We start from the raw sequence: 16,771 nt of genomic DNA, 5'->3' as shown, positions 1-16,771 counted from the left end.
GTTGTTTTATTTTTTTAAATGCTTGTGAATGATTTCTCAAAATTATGTTACATCAACATAAAAAAACAAGTCATAAAAATATTTTCATTTTTTTTCATTTTATGTTTCCATTTAGGTCACCTCCCATCAGAAGAAGGAGATTTGGAAGGCCATCGCCAAGAAGGTGTGGACCCTGTGGGTTTACAAGCGGTGCAGCATCCACTGCCGGAAGAGATGGGAGGACCTACAATGCTGGACAAAGAAGTCAGCAGAATTCCAGCTCGGCCAGTTCTCCCAACATTCGAAGTGTGTGCGCCACATTCTGACCCCATCCCCCCAATGGCCCATATACTTGCAGTAGCCTATCCTCAACTTGATTAGCAGTTGAAAAGGTAGACAGCAGCATGAAGGAGGTATGTTTTTTTGGGGGGGAGGGGTGTTGTTTTTAATAACTATTTTTTGTTACAGCAACATAATGTGGCATCAGCATAAATGTTGGCACATGACCAACACACTAGAAGAGTTCTTGAAGGCGTAAGTTTTGCACAAAGTTTATCATGAAGCGTTTGTAAAACATTTATTTTTTAATTGTTTTATGTAAAATGTTTGTAACACAAGTTACATTTTCAAAGCAACAATTCAGAACCATTCAGAAGTGTCAAACAGTTCCTGGAGAGAATTGAAAACTGTTAAGAAATATGATCAACAATAAAATGTGACCAAATGATTTATTGAAGATGTTCCCTCCGTACAAGAGATAAAGATAATAATAAACCAAAGTTTTAAAACCTTGAAGCAGATGTAACATAAAACTTTAGAAAATGTTTTGAGAAAAAAACTTCATGGTCAGTTATATTTACACTGATACAAGAAAACTATTGTATATGTCTTTAAGTGAATCTTACAGAGCCGGCAAAAGAGACATTGGCCAAGAAGGCGGGGAAGCAGCTGGCCATTGTGTTTCAGGTGGTGAAACACCTGACACCGATGGACACAGTAGCATGGCGGGTGAGGGGACTGGAACAGAGGCCACCACCTCGTCATCGGAGGCCTTCACAAGTGACCAGTCCCTAGTGGTGGTGGACCCTACCGGAACTGTGAAAACTTCATTGTTGTCTACCACCCAGAGATACCTCCCCACCCTCGCTCTTGCTCCCCCCAGTTGCTCAACCCCACAGCCCTAAAAGGGCTGGGATCTCCTTTGCCACAGGCACCTCGCACCCTGCCCCTCTCACCTTGGCTCGGTGATTGAGGAGGCTATTGACCTATTAGGCAGCATCTCTGTAGGCGAGACTGCGATAGTGAATGGCATCCAAATGCAACAAATGGTTGCATTTCTAGATGCTATTCTCAGTTTAATGTTTGGCACGCAGAGATTGCTAGTCCAAAATAGCAGCCTCCTTACTCACTCTGTCCTTCAACCAGCTCAATATTCTGCCCCAACTCAAGTCCCTTCCTCACCCCAAATCAAAACTTCCACCCCACCCCAATCTGAAGCACATTCACTTCTTTGCAGGCACCCACTGCAACAGACACAAGCATCACAATCACATACACACACATAAACAGAAACACACAAGCAACTTACACACTATTTAAACTACACCCTCAAGCACAACATCCACCACCATACACACAAGCACCACAACCAGCACCCCACCCACAACCACCACCACACTTACAATCACCACATAGGAAGCTGTCTCTCTATATACTATCCCAAAAAGAGGTATAGTGTGCCTAGCGTCCAGTGGATCTCCAGAGGCTTTACAGAGACTAAAGTAGATAATACTAATGCTCTCTTTTGTTGTAGTGTGGGCTGCAGTTAATCTTATCCGAGGGTAGGGTTAAGCATGTGCTGTACACACAGTGGCAATAAATGAGACACACACTCAATGAATAAATCTGAGACCTATTTAGAAAAAAACATTGGTTATATTTGTTTTGCAGAACCACAGAACGTCATCATAAGTAAATAAATTTTTCAAATGAAATACTTTTCAGTTTCAAAGATGGACTCCATGCAATTTTCAGATTTTGCAATGTTTACCTACGGTAGGAAGAAAACATTCACCACACAAAGGGATAACATTGACTCACAAGACCAGTCTTCGGAAGTTAAGGTCAGTATTGTGCAAGGTTCAGTTCAGCTCCAACAGTGCACAACCACCGGCACAGGGGCGACTGGATCCAGGGTCCAAGTTTAAGGTCAGGCGCCTAATACAAAGTCAATGTGGCTTGGGGGCAATCGAACAGAGGCTGCTTACAGCTGAGTATCTGTGGCTTGGGGGGGCCAGTCTCCGGGGGTTGAAGCAAGCACTGTACAGGGCTCAAAGTGGCACCAACACTACACCAGCAGCAGCACCGCGGCGAACGGTAGCAGGGTGACAACACAGCATCGGGTGCCTGATGCAAGGCAATGAAGAATGGCAAAATGGAACAAGGGCTGCAGACTCAGGCCAGGAGGCCAGTCTCAGGAAACCAACAGCTAGGCAGGTAAGTTGCAATTCTCGGGAACGTAGGGACACCTTTGGTCCATTTCACCAAGGCCCAGGACGGACGGGTGCAGGGGTGTCTTTTGGTGTCCGAAATGGCTCACTGGAGCAGGTTGCGGTTGGGGGGTCTCTGTGCAGAGGCTACAGGCGAAGTCGAGGAGTCCAGGAGAGGTCAGCTCGCGTGGACTTGGGCTCAGGAACACTGGAGTACCTTGCTGGACCCTGTGGGCTGCTTGGACTCGGGCTGGAGGCATTGGGTGCAGAGGTGGAACCGGGGGTACACTTCTCAGTTCTTCAGGTCTCAGAGTCCTTCCTTTGAAGATGGTTGCTTGGTGAACATCTCCACTGTTCAACAGAGTCTTGATCTTTGTCAAAGGCAGGCAGTCCTCCCAAGGCTTTGGAGGTCTCTGGGCTGCAGGATGGGTCATCTTTTGACATAGGATCATCAAGGTCTGCAGATAGGCTGGTAGGGCTGGGGCCAAGTCAGTTGGTGTTTGCAGTCTTTTTTACTGGTGCGACTCTGTAGTGTCCAGCTCTACTTCGATCATCACAAACTGAAGTTCAGGGTCTCGGGATGCCACCAAATAATAGATTAGGAGCATTGCAAGGGAGTGGCAGGTAGTGGGCAATGGGCCCCTGACCTGGGGTGTCTACACCCTCTATCATGCCCACCTCTTGTGGGAGGGGACATAAATCTTGCTCTGGTTGGATAAGTCCCACTATCTTCAAGATGATGGACACTAAAAAGTGAACTTTACCACACCTCCAGGACCTGATGTGGAGTTGGCAGAGGGAGGCACACCTCCTATTCTTTCTAAGTTTTCCCACCTGTCCTCCCACCAAAAAGGGGGTGAATACGGGAAGGGGGCCTGCTCCCTCTAACAGGAGAGGCTGGGGTCGCATTACAAAGGCGGCAAGGCTGTTGAAGCTTCCCGGCCCTGACTGCTCCTCCTGATGAGGGTGAGGTGTGAACACCTCAACCAGGGGAAGGGGTTAGTCTTGGCCTCAGAGTGCGCAGGCACTCTTCCCCATGAGGTCCGAGCACTGTCTGGTAGTAGCAGGCTAGCTCAGGCCAGTCGGTGACCACACTAAGGATTAGTAGGTTTCAGGGGACCCCTCTAAAGGGTTTTCTGTGTGCACTTTTTAATAAATCTCACACTGGAATCGGTGCAGGTTTATTATGCTGAGATGTTTGGTTCCAAAGATTCTATATTTTAGTGAAGCCATCATGGAGCTGAGAAACTCAAATGACGAGTGTCCAGCCCATACACTTACTAAGGCCTCCCTGGTCACTTACAATATTCAGAAATCGACAAGGATATTGCGGGGACATAACTGCTCATGCAGATATGATCTCACAGAAGCTATAGTGCACCCTGCCTTTGGGCTAAGAACCGCTAGAGGGGTATCTTACCTATATCTCATGCAGTGTCTATGGGCATGGCACACAGGGATGTGTGCCATGTTGACTCTTCAGTTTTATCTGCACCAAGACACGCAGGCTGCAGTGGCAGTGTACATGCCCTTTGTGAGGTGGGCGGGCCCTTAGTGTGGCACAATTTGTGCTGCAGCCATTAGTGACACTCTTTAGCCACAAGGCCCTTGGTACCATGGGTAACTTTTACAAGGGACTTATATGTGAGCTAAGGGGGTGGCAATTGTGGAAACAAAAGGTACAGTTTAGGGAAAGAGATTTGGCATAAGCGACCTGGTTTGCAGGTACCCTGTGCACTCCCAGTCGAAACAATATAATTTTCAAGACAAAACGTGGGGGCTAACCATGTCCTACACACCACCACACCCACGCTCATACAAAAGCACAATTACACACACAATAACACCAATCAAAAGCAAATGCAGACACTCACCAAAAAATTTGACACGAGCCAAAAAACACATCCAAGCATACACAACAAACATCAAACCCACATGCAACTGCCAAACATACAGCCACAAGCACATTACTCAATCTAGCTCTCTCTACATCTAAATACCAATTCTCTACCACCCTTCCAAACCTTACTCCTCCTTCCAAACTCATGTTATCTTTCCTTAGCCCCTATCAAATGTAAACCCACCCCTCCCTAGAAATATCGTTGCGATGTCTCTTCTGTGCCCAATAGATGCGCCTTCCTGAAGAGGTTACTCTGTGGACAATGTTTACAAGGCAAGTTATGGACAACAAAGTGACAGGCTGTTATTGCGAGGAAACCCTTTTGATCTTCTTATTTCTTTTTGTTTGAATAAAAGTTAATTAGAGAAGTATTTCACTTATAAATAAAATAATATATTACAACGTTTGTCCTAACATTATTATTCATTTGCATTTCATTGATTTTTAAATATGTTACTAATTAAAATGTGAAATACATATTTGTACTTATATTTATGACAGAAAATATAACAGTTTTTTAAAATGACATTTGTAAAGTCCAAACATAAGTAATAAAAACATGTAATGGACATTACATTTTTGGTGCAAGTATTCATCATGATAATGGCATCCCCAAAAATATTTTACTTGTGTTTTTAAGTGTTAATACAGGTGTGTTTATTGTAACTTGATAAGTGTAAAAAATAAACACGTATGCATTACACCTTAAAAAAACATAAAGTAGAAATTAATGAAATACAGAAAATGCTCTAGGCAAGGGGAAAAGTTACATAAATAAATGATTTATGTTTAGTACTAACACTGATTTTACATATATTTTTTTAAAAAAAGTTTTACTTTGTCTGGTGCAATTACTAAATTATATTAAATTTAAATTATTCAAAACATGTGTAATACATCTGTTTATATTTTGATAGTTTACAAAAAATAATTAAACTCACCTACATGAACACATTATGTATTTTGATTAATGTCAAATTATCTGTAAGTGTCCATTCTCATGATGAAAGCTTGTAACAAATTTAATAACATAAAAATAAAAAGTTAATACAGATGTGTATCTTTAAATTTCTTAAATGACAACATAACACACAAATGCATTACACATTAAAAGAAATTGCTTGTAAGAGAAATTTAAAACTACACAACTTCAGAGCAAATGTAAACAGTCAATTCAAAAGAAAACAAGTAAAACGAAGTTGACCTTCGATTCCGGCAACAACGTAGTTTAGTTGCTTTGTAGTCAAGTAGCAACAGCAAAGGAAACACTTGGACGATCGCGTTCATGATGGTAATACAAGTGGAAAAAAGAGAAAAGGTTTGTTTCTACCTTATACATCTTTGAAACCACCAACTCAGGTGTGGATGTTTACCCACCGCAGTAATCTTGATGGGAAGGCACATTGGGATTAGTTCGGCAGAAATATTGGCTGAGCGCCCTCTGACAGCCACTTTTGCCTATGATGCCTATGACGCGGGAGGAACATTCTGGCGGAGACAGCAGCACTCTGACAGACTATGGGGCCTATTAGGATGAACACCACCCTGGCGGTCACAACCCGTATCTTTAACCTTGCGGAGGGTGCTGTTTGAAGCAGCACCCGCCGCAAGGTTAAAAATGCATGTTTTACATTTACATGCACAAAGCGGCAGGTACAGCGCGGTGCCTGCCGCTTTGTGAGTGTAAATGCTGGGGGGTACCATAGGTACCCCCATGCGCACCCCCCACCCCGACACCCTGGGGGCCCGCAATGGGCCCCCAAACACCAGTGTCCACATGCTTTTCCACGGCGGAAAAGCTGCCGCGGAAAAGCATGTTTCCCTGCACATCCTAATTTGGCTGACGGTGTCTTGCAGACACCGCCACCAAATAGCTCTCCACAACCCGCGGATCAGCGGCGGACGGACCTGCCGTCCGCCGCTGGTCCCACCACAATCCCACCGCCATCCTAATCTGGCGGTGGGTGTTTCCTGCGGCCGCGGCGGTGAATCCGCATTCTCCAGGCCGGCGGTGGCTTCCGCCGGCCCGGAGGATGCGTATTCACCGCCTTACTAATCGGCCCCTATATGTCCATAGACCCACCAGAATCTAAATTTAGCAGGTGAACCGCCTAGTAGGCGGGCAGAGAAACCGACAGAAAAGTGATGACCGGAACAGATCAACCAAGATTTAAATCAGGCACTCAGTCTGGTGTGGCATGTTGGGACCGCAATTGGATAGCAAAGTGAGCAATGAAATAGGATTGCTTACATTTTCTCTAACTTTCTAAGGTTTTATTCCCTTCGTCTCTGCAACTTTGTAAACTGCACAAGGGTGTTGAGATTTCTGCATATTTTTATTGATTTTAAAATATTACATAGCAAAAAACATTCCCTTTACCCTTTATAGAGTCCCCTCTCGCTCTCCCTCTCTTAATAAAGCCAACATTGTGCAGCAATAGCAGCAGTTATCACACTGTGATTATTTTGTAGTCCCTAGTGGGTTAAATGAGGGGTGACTTTGTTTGTCAGCACACCCTTCTCTTTCTCCTCTTGCTGTCACCAACCAGCCACAGTGCTCGTATTCTCCCTAGCCTGGTGTGTAGCTATCAGTAGTGCAGCAGTGAAATGACACTGGGGTCCGGGATTATTAGCTCAACATACCCTAAATATGGGTTTTTGCACTACCCCAAAAGTAGGGGCACCAGACATTCCCAGTTCTTATTTTGTGAAAACAAACAAAAAAAGCAGGAACCCTAAGATTTTCTCAAAAGCCACCCTGTGGCACAGCTGAATGCAGGGGATGCCGAATTGCAAAGGTGCCTAGTCTTGATTACACATTGTGTCTTTCTTCCGCCACCTTGCAATTCTACTCTTTTAATTTTAGGGCTTTTGATACACTTTCCCATGCCACGACAGTGGCCACCTTAGTTCTTCATGATCTTTGGAAAGGAACATAATGATTGGAAGCCACGCCTCCTCAAGTTTGAATTACTTTCTTTCTGTCTAGTACATTATGTGTTTTTCATAGCCAGCACATCCCAAATACTAAGGCCCTCATTACAAGTTAAAGGGCTAAATTCTGGTCCCTGTGCAAACGAGTTCAGAAATGAAGGAATCAGAATTACAAGTTGGATGATAATTATCAAAGCCTCACAGTTTCCCCCTGATACATTTGAGCCATTCAAACCTGCACATTTCTTTGTGTAACATACTGATTCGGTATGTTATGACTCATTTTAAAGTTGAAAATTTAGGATAGGAGGTGTTTACAAGACATGGTAAATAACTCTTCCTAAGTTAATCATATTTACGATGTTTGGTAAGTAATCTGTCCAACTTGTACCTAGGGCCCAAATAGGCTATCTATAGAGGGACAATGTCCTTTTCTTGTATGCTGCTATCATCTGTTTTACCACTAACAGCAGCAGTGATATTAATGTATTTTTTGATGAAGTAGAGGATGTTGGTTACCTTGCAACTGTCTCATTATAACTAACTCAGCTTAGGGGCGTGGCTTGGTGTTAGTGCCATAGGAAGAAAAAGCTAGAGCTAATCAACTCCTAAACTGCAGGCCGCACCAGCAATCTAATGGATCACTGCCCAGAGTGCCACGGGAGAGGAGGACTGACCCGTCCATCATCGGATCATTCTCTGCTACTGGTCTCACTAGCCTCCCTGATACTGTGCAACAAGCAGGGAATCCCCTGCGGAAGACAAGTGCCAATTGACTGGGAGCTCGCACCTCAGGGGGTTTTCAGGGGAGAGCAACAGCGGAACCTCCCTACAACTGTCTTGCTTTACACTCCCAAATAAAAGAAATTCAGCACTCCCCAGTAGAGGTATTCGGTAAAGCAAGAAAACACCTGGGAAGAGACTCCACCCTCACCAAATGAGGCACATCAAGAGACAGTGTTCAGAATAAAGCATGGAGATTTATTAGTGAACCACTCTCTAACAAAAAGGTTTTCGTAGATGTCAAATAAAAAAAACATGTAAATGTAAATACTTATATACATATGCAAGCAAATAATGTAAAACATGCAGATAATTATGGTAAAACACATGCAGATAATATACACTTACAAGTCAGATAATAATGAAACATTCCCAAGTGAAATGCAAGGGAGAAAAAACTTAAGCAGATAATAATAAAGAACGTCCAATTCAAGAAACAAGTCCTGTCAAATGCAAGAAATAAACCCTCTCAAATGAAATACTCAAATATAAAGAGCATGTGTACACAGAATGGAAGCATATAAAATGTATACATAGAATACATCAGATAATGCCAATGAACAAAAATACTTCACAGGCTAATCACTCAGCACCAAGACAAAAACACGTGTAGAAATAACTCTATATCTATACATATATCTCAATACCAATGATCAGAGGAAATACCTAACCGGCAGCAATATCTTCATCTTAGCCCACACAAGACTGGAGGATTCCAAATGTTAATCCTGTGGTCAAAAGACTCCTCAAGCCGGGGAATGCAGCACTCAGGAGAGAACCCAGTTTTCGAGCTAAGAAATCCCTGTTTTTATAATATTCTCAATGCACGAGTAGACACCCTCTACAGCAAGGAAACTTACAGGTGCTGGCCAAGCATTCCAAGGCAACACATTTTTCACACATTCTCCTCTCGTTCCCACACTATATGTTCCAGCATCTTATCTTAGTGAAGCCTGCGAAAGTAGAAAACATCTCAAATAGTACCAAAAAAAACTCATAGAGGAAAACAATATTGATTGTGAATAACATAAATAACTGTGAGTAATGTGGGGGCCTGCTTGTGTGTGCAGAACTCAAGCTGGACAGAGTCAGAATTCAAGTTGGAGTTAGGGCATGTTAAAGCCCATAGGTAAAGCTTAATTTCACAATGTACAACCTAATGCACATTTGCGCACCACTGCCTACAGCACTACACTCCGAGACAGAGAAATACATTCCACACATTCCTCTCTCTTATACTTTCAAACGCACATCCCACACGCTCTATTTCAGGCAAGGCTATTTTATTCTGTGCTAAACACTCCTACTCTGAAGCTATAAAGAGACACAAAATGAAATCCCAAGTCAATGCAAGTGAGAGGAAGTTAAAACACATGGAGTCAATTAAAACAATGGTAGTTGTAAGACGCAAATCCGGCCTTACATCTGGTCGGAGCAAGTATGGGAGGGTTCTCTAAGGGTGGGGTGGGGGAGGGGGAAGTATTAAAATTCAAAAAAATCCTCAGGAGTCAGGCCTTCCAAGACATGTTTTTATTCCAAATAGAAGAAACTGCCATTTTTGGGATAATAAGATAATCATGAGTGGCAGGGAAGTGCGAATAGGGATGGATGTTGGAAGATGACCTCTGTTCAGTTCCTATCTTGGAATGTCAATGGTCTGCGCGTGCGAGGTAGAAGAGAACGTATTTTACAATATTTACGAGACTCTCCAGAACAGATCATAGTCATCCAAGAATCACATCTTTTAAAAAGTGAGGCCAACATAATACTAAAAAAGCAGAGATGGATAGATAAATTTATCAGTACTGATCATAACTCAAATATAAGAGGAATTCTCTTAATTTGCAAAAAATCTGCAAAGGTTCAGATTCTTCATTACAACGAAGACCAAAGCGGTAGATGGCTCATGGTGAATAGGTCTATCAATGGTTGGATGTGTAATCTAGTAGGATATTATGGTCCTAATATAGACGACCCGTCCTTTTTAGAAACAATAAGGAACCATTTAATGACCTCTTCTGACCCAATAATATGGACAGGGGACTTTAATGTTGTATTAAATCCAAAACTAGATAAATCCACCCATCATAGTGGACAAAGAGGTTATGCTCCTTCTAAATCTAGACAGTCCCTTAAGGGCATAATGGAACAAATAGGCCTGGCTGATTTATGGAGAGTAAAAGCTGGTAATAAACAAGGGATATCTTATAGAAACTTAAAATACAAGCATACCTCAAGGATTGATTTTGCGCTATTTAGTTATTGCCTCCAAAACTCTATAACTAGTATCAATTATATTCCTTCTCATCTATCGGACCATTCGGCTCTCTTATTTCTTTTAAAACTTCCAGTTCAAACTAAACACCCTTCCTGGTCATTTGACCGCACTATCTTGTTAGATCAAGAGGAAGTGACATACTTGATGAGTGAAACAAGTATGTTCTTGGACATAAATTTGAGCTCAGCTTCCCTCGACACGGTTTGGGAGGCTCTAAAAGCATTCTTGAGGGGATGTAAAACAAATAGATCGTCCCACCAGTATAAAATATATAGATTGAAGATTAAAAACCTTGAACAAGAACTAGGAAAGATTGAGCAGAGGCTTGGAGCCTCAATTGGTTCACCTCAAGATCAAAAAAATATGTCTGACCTGAAAAACCAACTAGATAACATATTACAAGAGAGAGTAACGAAGAGATGGGAGGCTAGTAAAATCTCTCATTTCGAATTTGGAGAAGCCGCGGGTAAGATTTTGGCTTGGAAGGTCAAGGCCGATCAAGCCAAAAACTATATAAGAGAAATCAATGTTGAGGGCGAGTGTGCCACTAGGATATCTACTCAAGAGATAAGTACTGCCTTTAGGGAATTCTTTGAGGAAATATACAGGGACGATATCCTAGACGAACAGCATACAAGGGATCTATGGTTAAATCAAATAACTTTACCGACCCTCTCAATTATACAGCGCGAAGGGATTGAGATGGAAATTTCCGAGGCGGAAGTGAGGAAAGTTATCAGGTCACTAAAACATGGTAAGGCCGCAGGTCCTGACGGGCTTCCAGGCGAACTATATCGGGCCTTGATAGATGTAATTGTCCCTATTTTAACGGCCCTCTTCAATGGAATCTTGAGGGAGGGACACGACCCCCCTGGATCCTGGGGTGAGGCCACTATTGTATTGATCCCCAAACCAGGTAAAGACCCAACTTTATGTGGGTCATACCGCCCAATATCCTTACTGAACAGCGATTACAAGATCTTTGCTTCCATCATGTCAGCTAGATTGGGTTCAGTAGTGGGGGAAATCATACACCAGGACCAGAAGGGATTTATCAACGGTCGCCAGCTATCCGATTTAACATATGATCTTGTGGGGGCAATTGATATCGCCTCTTCCTTTTCCCTTCTGTTGGCAACACTCACCTTAGATGCGACCAAAGCTTTTGATAGGGTCAATTGGCCCTATCTCGGTGCTGTCTTGAAGAAGTTTAACTTCGGTGAGAAGTTTTGTCACACTGTAGCATTAATGTACAATGCACCATCTGCACGGCATTTAATTAATGGTACACTGTCTGACTCATTTAAAATTTCGAGAGGTACAGGACAGGGCTGCCCGCTCTCCCCTCTCCTCTTCAATTTGTACATTAAACCATTTGCAGAAGTTTTAAGGGGAGGTGTACTTATTCCATCATTCAGATTTGGGGAGTGGGAAAGGCGGGTAGCTCTTTACGCAGACGACATTTTAATTCTTACCTCTGATCCGGAGACCTCATTTCCAGAGGTTATTAAGAGAGCCGAAGAGTTTGGCCGCATCTCGGGGTATGAGATAAACGCAAGTAAAACCGACATCATGGCATGGAATATCCCCAATTTACAGCTGGATGTGACCAACTCAATGCGATATCTGGGTATTCGAGTAGTACAAGATGTCAGTAAAATTGCTCAAGTCAACCTAGAGAGAGTGTTCAATGAGAGTAGGAAACTGTTAAAATCTTGGTCTAATCTTCCATTGACTATCCTCGGTAGAATAAGTCTGATAAAGATGTCTATTCTCCCAAAATTTACCTTCATTTTTAATACCATCCCCCTCGCATTCGATAATAAAATCTTGGAGAAGTGCCAGAGAGAGCTAAATTCCTTCGTCTGGAACCATAAATCGGCGAGAGTAGCATGGAAAAAACTGAGGAGGAGGAGGGAAAAGGGGGGACTGTCCTTGCCTGACTTGCAGTATTATGCCTGGGCTTTTCAGCTGTCCCACTCCAGAATGCTTTTAAAAGTTCCATCTAACACATCTATTGGCGTAATGTTTAAAGCCATGTTGTCTGGTGCTGCTATACCAACTAACGGTTTCATGTTTAAATTTGGGGATCAGAAATACTTCAAAAGTGCTAAAGACTCTTATGTCCCAGGCGATTCTCTGGTCACAAATAAGGAAAAAACTAGGTTTGCCGTAATTTTCAAACTATGCACCTATCTGGGAATCTCCCGGGCTACCGCTCTGTCTGAAAGATAGGCTGGCAATTCCGGTGAGAGATGGAGGAATATCAACATGGGGTGATTTGCTCGTAGGCAAAACACTGAGGTCCTGGGAGGGGTTACGGGAACAACTGGGCTCAGAGTTCTCGAGGTTCAAGTTTATACAACTAGATAGTTGGGTGAGAGCACTGGCTAGGTCAGGGGTAACACTTGGGAAGAGCAGTACCATAGAACAAAACTTGGTAGAACGACCAGGAGGGGGTAAAGAAGTTTCGCAGTGGTACTGGAATCTGCTAGAAGAGAAAGACGGAGAATTCACCCTCCCGGAACAACTGTGGGGATTAGAGCTTGGGGCCCAAAGTATTGACATAAGGCAGAAATCCTGCACCCTACTATATAAAAGTGTTAAACCTGCATGGCTAAGGCGTAACCACCTTTTTACGATACATCGAGCCTATTTTTCCCCCTAAAACTGTCTAAATTCATTCCAGGAAAGAAATGCAATAAATGCAATTATATTGCGGCTTCGGACATTCATATGTTCAAAGACTGTCCCAGCATAACACAGTTCTGGAATGAAGTGAAAGAGACTCTGGACTCCATTCTTAACATCTCGGTGTCCATTACATTATCTCATTATATTTGGATGGGACAACAGTATAAAGGGTCATGCAAGGACATTCTTGTTTTATGTAGTATTACTCGCAAGAAGAGAGATATGTAAGGTTTGGATAGAAAATACGGCACCAACACACGCAAACTGGTTGTCATCCCTGTATGAAACATCTAAGTGCACTGATGAACAGTAAGATACAATGAACTCGGGGCACCAGAGAGCGATTGAAGCTGGTGTGAAATGGGGCATTTCGACATCCTCCTTGGGGCATGGCCACTACGCTCCGCACATCTGGTGGGACAGGCAAACTTGGCCACAGAGCCTAGCAAAATATCACCCCCCTTAGTTAGAGTTATACGCACTGGTTGAGTGAAGATTGAAATTTTGGATGGTGGGCCGTTGCCCACCCATCCTTGGGTGTGGATGTTGGGAGTTAAATGAGTGCTAGATACTGAGTTGTGCCTGGTGGTATGCTTGGATGAAGACTGGGTTGATAAGGAGTCAGAGGATGGGTATGGGGGGGTTGGCACGAAGAGAATGCAACAATGGTGCCCTATAATGTATAGATTACTGTCCTGGAATATTAGGGGATGCATACAATGGCGAAAAGATATAAGGTGTTCTCATTCCTAAACAGGAGAGGCATTTGCAGCGCACTCATTCAAGAGACACATTTAACAGTTAAAAAGGGTGCACTGAAGGGGCCAAGCTTATTTCACCACCTACTCTGCCTACTCATCTGGGTCAGGGCAGGAGTGCCCTTCCTTCACACTGGGCATGTGATCAACTCAGAGGGAAGTTATGTGGTAGTGGCTAGCCAATTAGACTGGCAAGATATCACAATTATTCATATATAAGCACCGAATACTGATCAGGGGACCTTTATGACTAACCTATCAGGGCCTTTAGATCCATTCCTTCTTCACTCAACTCTAATGGGAGAGGATTTCAATTGCATTGGGGTTTTTTTTGTTTCTTTTTATTTGAAAACATAGAAACAAGCAAGGCAGAAATATTGTCATACAAAGTACCAGTTCAAACGAGGAAGGAAAAGACATCACGAAAAATCAGCAATCAAAGAAGGAAAGGGAGGGGGGGACATAGGCCGACTCGATACACATATAATGAAATAGCCAGAATGTGGGGTCAGGGGGAGAGTGGGACATCAGTGTTATCTACTACAGGCGGTGTACATATATCCCCACGATAACTATTCCAAGGTCCCCACACTCTACACCATTTCCGGGGACGGCCCGGGCCAAATACACAGTTTTTTCCATGAACATACACCAGTCCATGTTTTCCTTCCATACTTCGACGGTAGGAGGCCTCTGGGACCCCCACAACTGAGCAATATCTCGCTTGGCAATCATGGCCCCCAGGGTCGCCCACTGAGTCTGGGCTGCATTATAATCAGTGGGTTCCCAGACATTTAACAAGCAGCACCTGGCTTCCGGCAAGAGAGCAACACCCGTCACTTCCTTCATTACCTCATGCACCCCGTTCCAGAAAGCAACAACTTCAGGACATTCCCAGATAATATGGAGAAATGTCCCCACCTGCCCACATCCCCGCTTACATAGGCCCTCTTCAGAAAAGCCCATTGGAACCAAACGGGGGCCCGTGACGTATATCCTGTGGAGGATCTTAAGTTGTACCAGTCGGAGCCGAGCTGGAATTGCGACCTCCTTGGGAGAGGAGATCGCGGACTGCCAGTCCTCATCATCTAACTCGAGATCGTCACGGGTCCACAAGTCTCGGAGATGCAGTAGGAGGTCTGACCTATCGTTAATTAATTTTTTGTAGACAAGGGAGATAGTACTATCAGGCACATGACCATCCAACAATCTATCTTCTAGTGGGGACGTTTCCGGAATTATACCCCCCACTGGGAAAACTGACATCAAGGCATGGAGAACCTGGACATAGCGAAAGTACTCTGTGTCACCCAATTCAAACTCCGTCTTTAACATCTCAAACAATTTCACCTGACCCTTGACCCAGAGGTCTCCCACCTTACTGATACCAATGAGGTCCCACTTATCGAAACCCTTGGTCTTCCACAATTTACCAAGCTTATCCGAGCCAAAAAGCGTGGTCGCTAGAGTCAAGCGGTCTTTCCATCCCATAGAACTAGTTGCGTCCTGCCATATACGTACTGCCGTCTTCGTAGGTCCTGACAAAGCCTTAACCACCGATTTTGAATACAGCGCCCTATAGTAATTACCCCCAGGCAACAGCCATCTATCCATAGCAAAAGCAGGGTTCAATTCGGGACCATACATACCATGATTAATGGCACCCAATTGAGACGCCCAATAATAACGTTTGATGTCAGGGAGAGCAATACCCCCATCATACCACGGAAGCGTCAGTTTGGCAAGTGCAATGCGGGGTCTACCGTCCCAAATCAACTTCCTTTGAAGACCCTCAACTGTACGGAAATAACTAGCAGGAACTATATCAATAGTGTTCTGGAGAGCATAAAGAAAACGAGGCAGAGACATCAATTTAAAGAGGACCGCACGACCAAGCGGCGAAAGCGGAAGCTTACACCAACCCGCGACGTCCTGCTTCAATCTAGTCAAGGGCGGGAGAAGATTCTGTTCATACCGAATTGCGGGGTCCAACAAGACATAGATACCGAGGTATTTAAACCCGATTGCGTCACCTGAATGGGACAGTTACGTGACAGAAGAGGGACATCACCAGAAAGAACGGAAATTTAGGATTTCGTCCAATTAATAATCAGGCCCGAGTTTCTACCAAAAGAGGTCAGAACATCACACAAAACCATCAATGACTTCCGGGGCGAGGTCAGATACAGTAAAATGTAATCTGCATAAAGCGAGATGCAATCTTCAAACTCAGTGGACCACTGAATACCCTTCATCGAGGGCTCCCACCGGATCCACGCAGCGAGGGGCTCGAGGGCTAAGGCAAACAGGAGCGGCGACAAGGGACAGCCTTGACGAGTACCCCTCCCAAGACTAAACGGAATAGGGACACGACCATTCACAAGAATTCGCGCAAGGGGGTCCTCATAGAGAAGCCGCACCCAGCCAATAAAACCGGGTCCAAACCCAAACTTAGCTAACGCGGCCCATAAATATGTCCATTCCACGGTGTCGAAAGCCATCGTGGCATCAAACGACGCCAAGATGGCCGGCTCACGCAACGTCGCAGCCCTTGCGAGAACGCCGTGTAGATTCAGGGCAGTGTTTCTATGCGGGATGAAACCAGATTGATCCGGATGTATCAACCCGCTAATAACGGCGATCAATCGGTTAGCCAGTAATTTTGCGAGGATCTTAGGTTCGGCATTCAAAAGAGATATCGGCCGGTACGATGCACACCTATCTCTTGGTTTCCCTTCCTTATGAATCACCACAATGGTAGCAAGACGCTGATCACGGGGGAGAGAACCACAGTCATGTGACTCCAAAAACATATCTCTTAAATAGGGAGCTATCTCGTCAGGCCGCAACTTGTAAAGTTCAATAGGCAGACCGTTGGGACCCCTAGCTTTCCCTGAACGCAGGGAGCGAATCGCAAGAGCCACCTCATCCGCGGTTATTGCAGCCTCCATTTGTT

Source organism: Lissotriton helveticus, chromosome 2_1 (genome assembly GCF_964261635.1).
Source record: "Lissotriton helveticus chromosome 2_1, aLisHel1.1, whole genome shotgun sequence".
Lineage (NCBI taxonomy): Eukaryota > Metazoa > Chordata > Amphibia > Caudata > Salamandridae > Lissotriton > Lissotriton helveticus.
The sequence above is the reverse complement of the archived record's forward strand: the minus strand, read 5'-3'. Positions refer to the sequence as shown.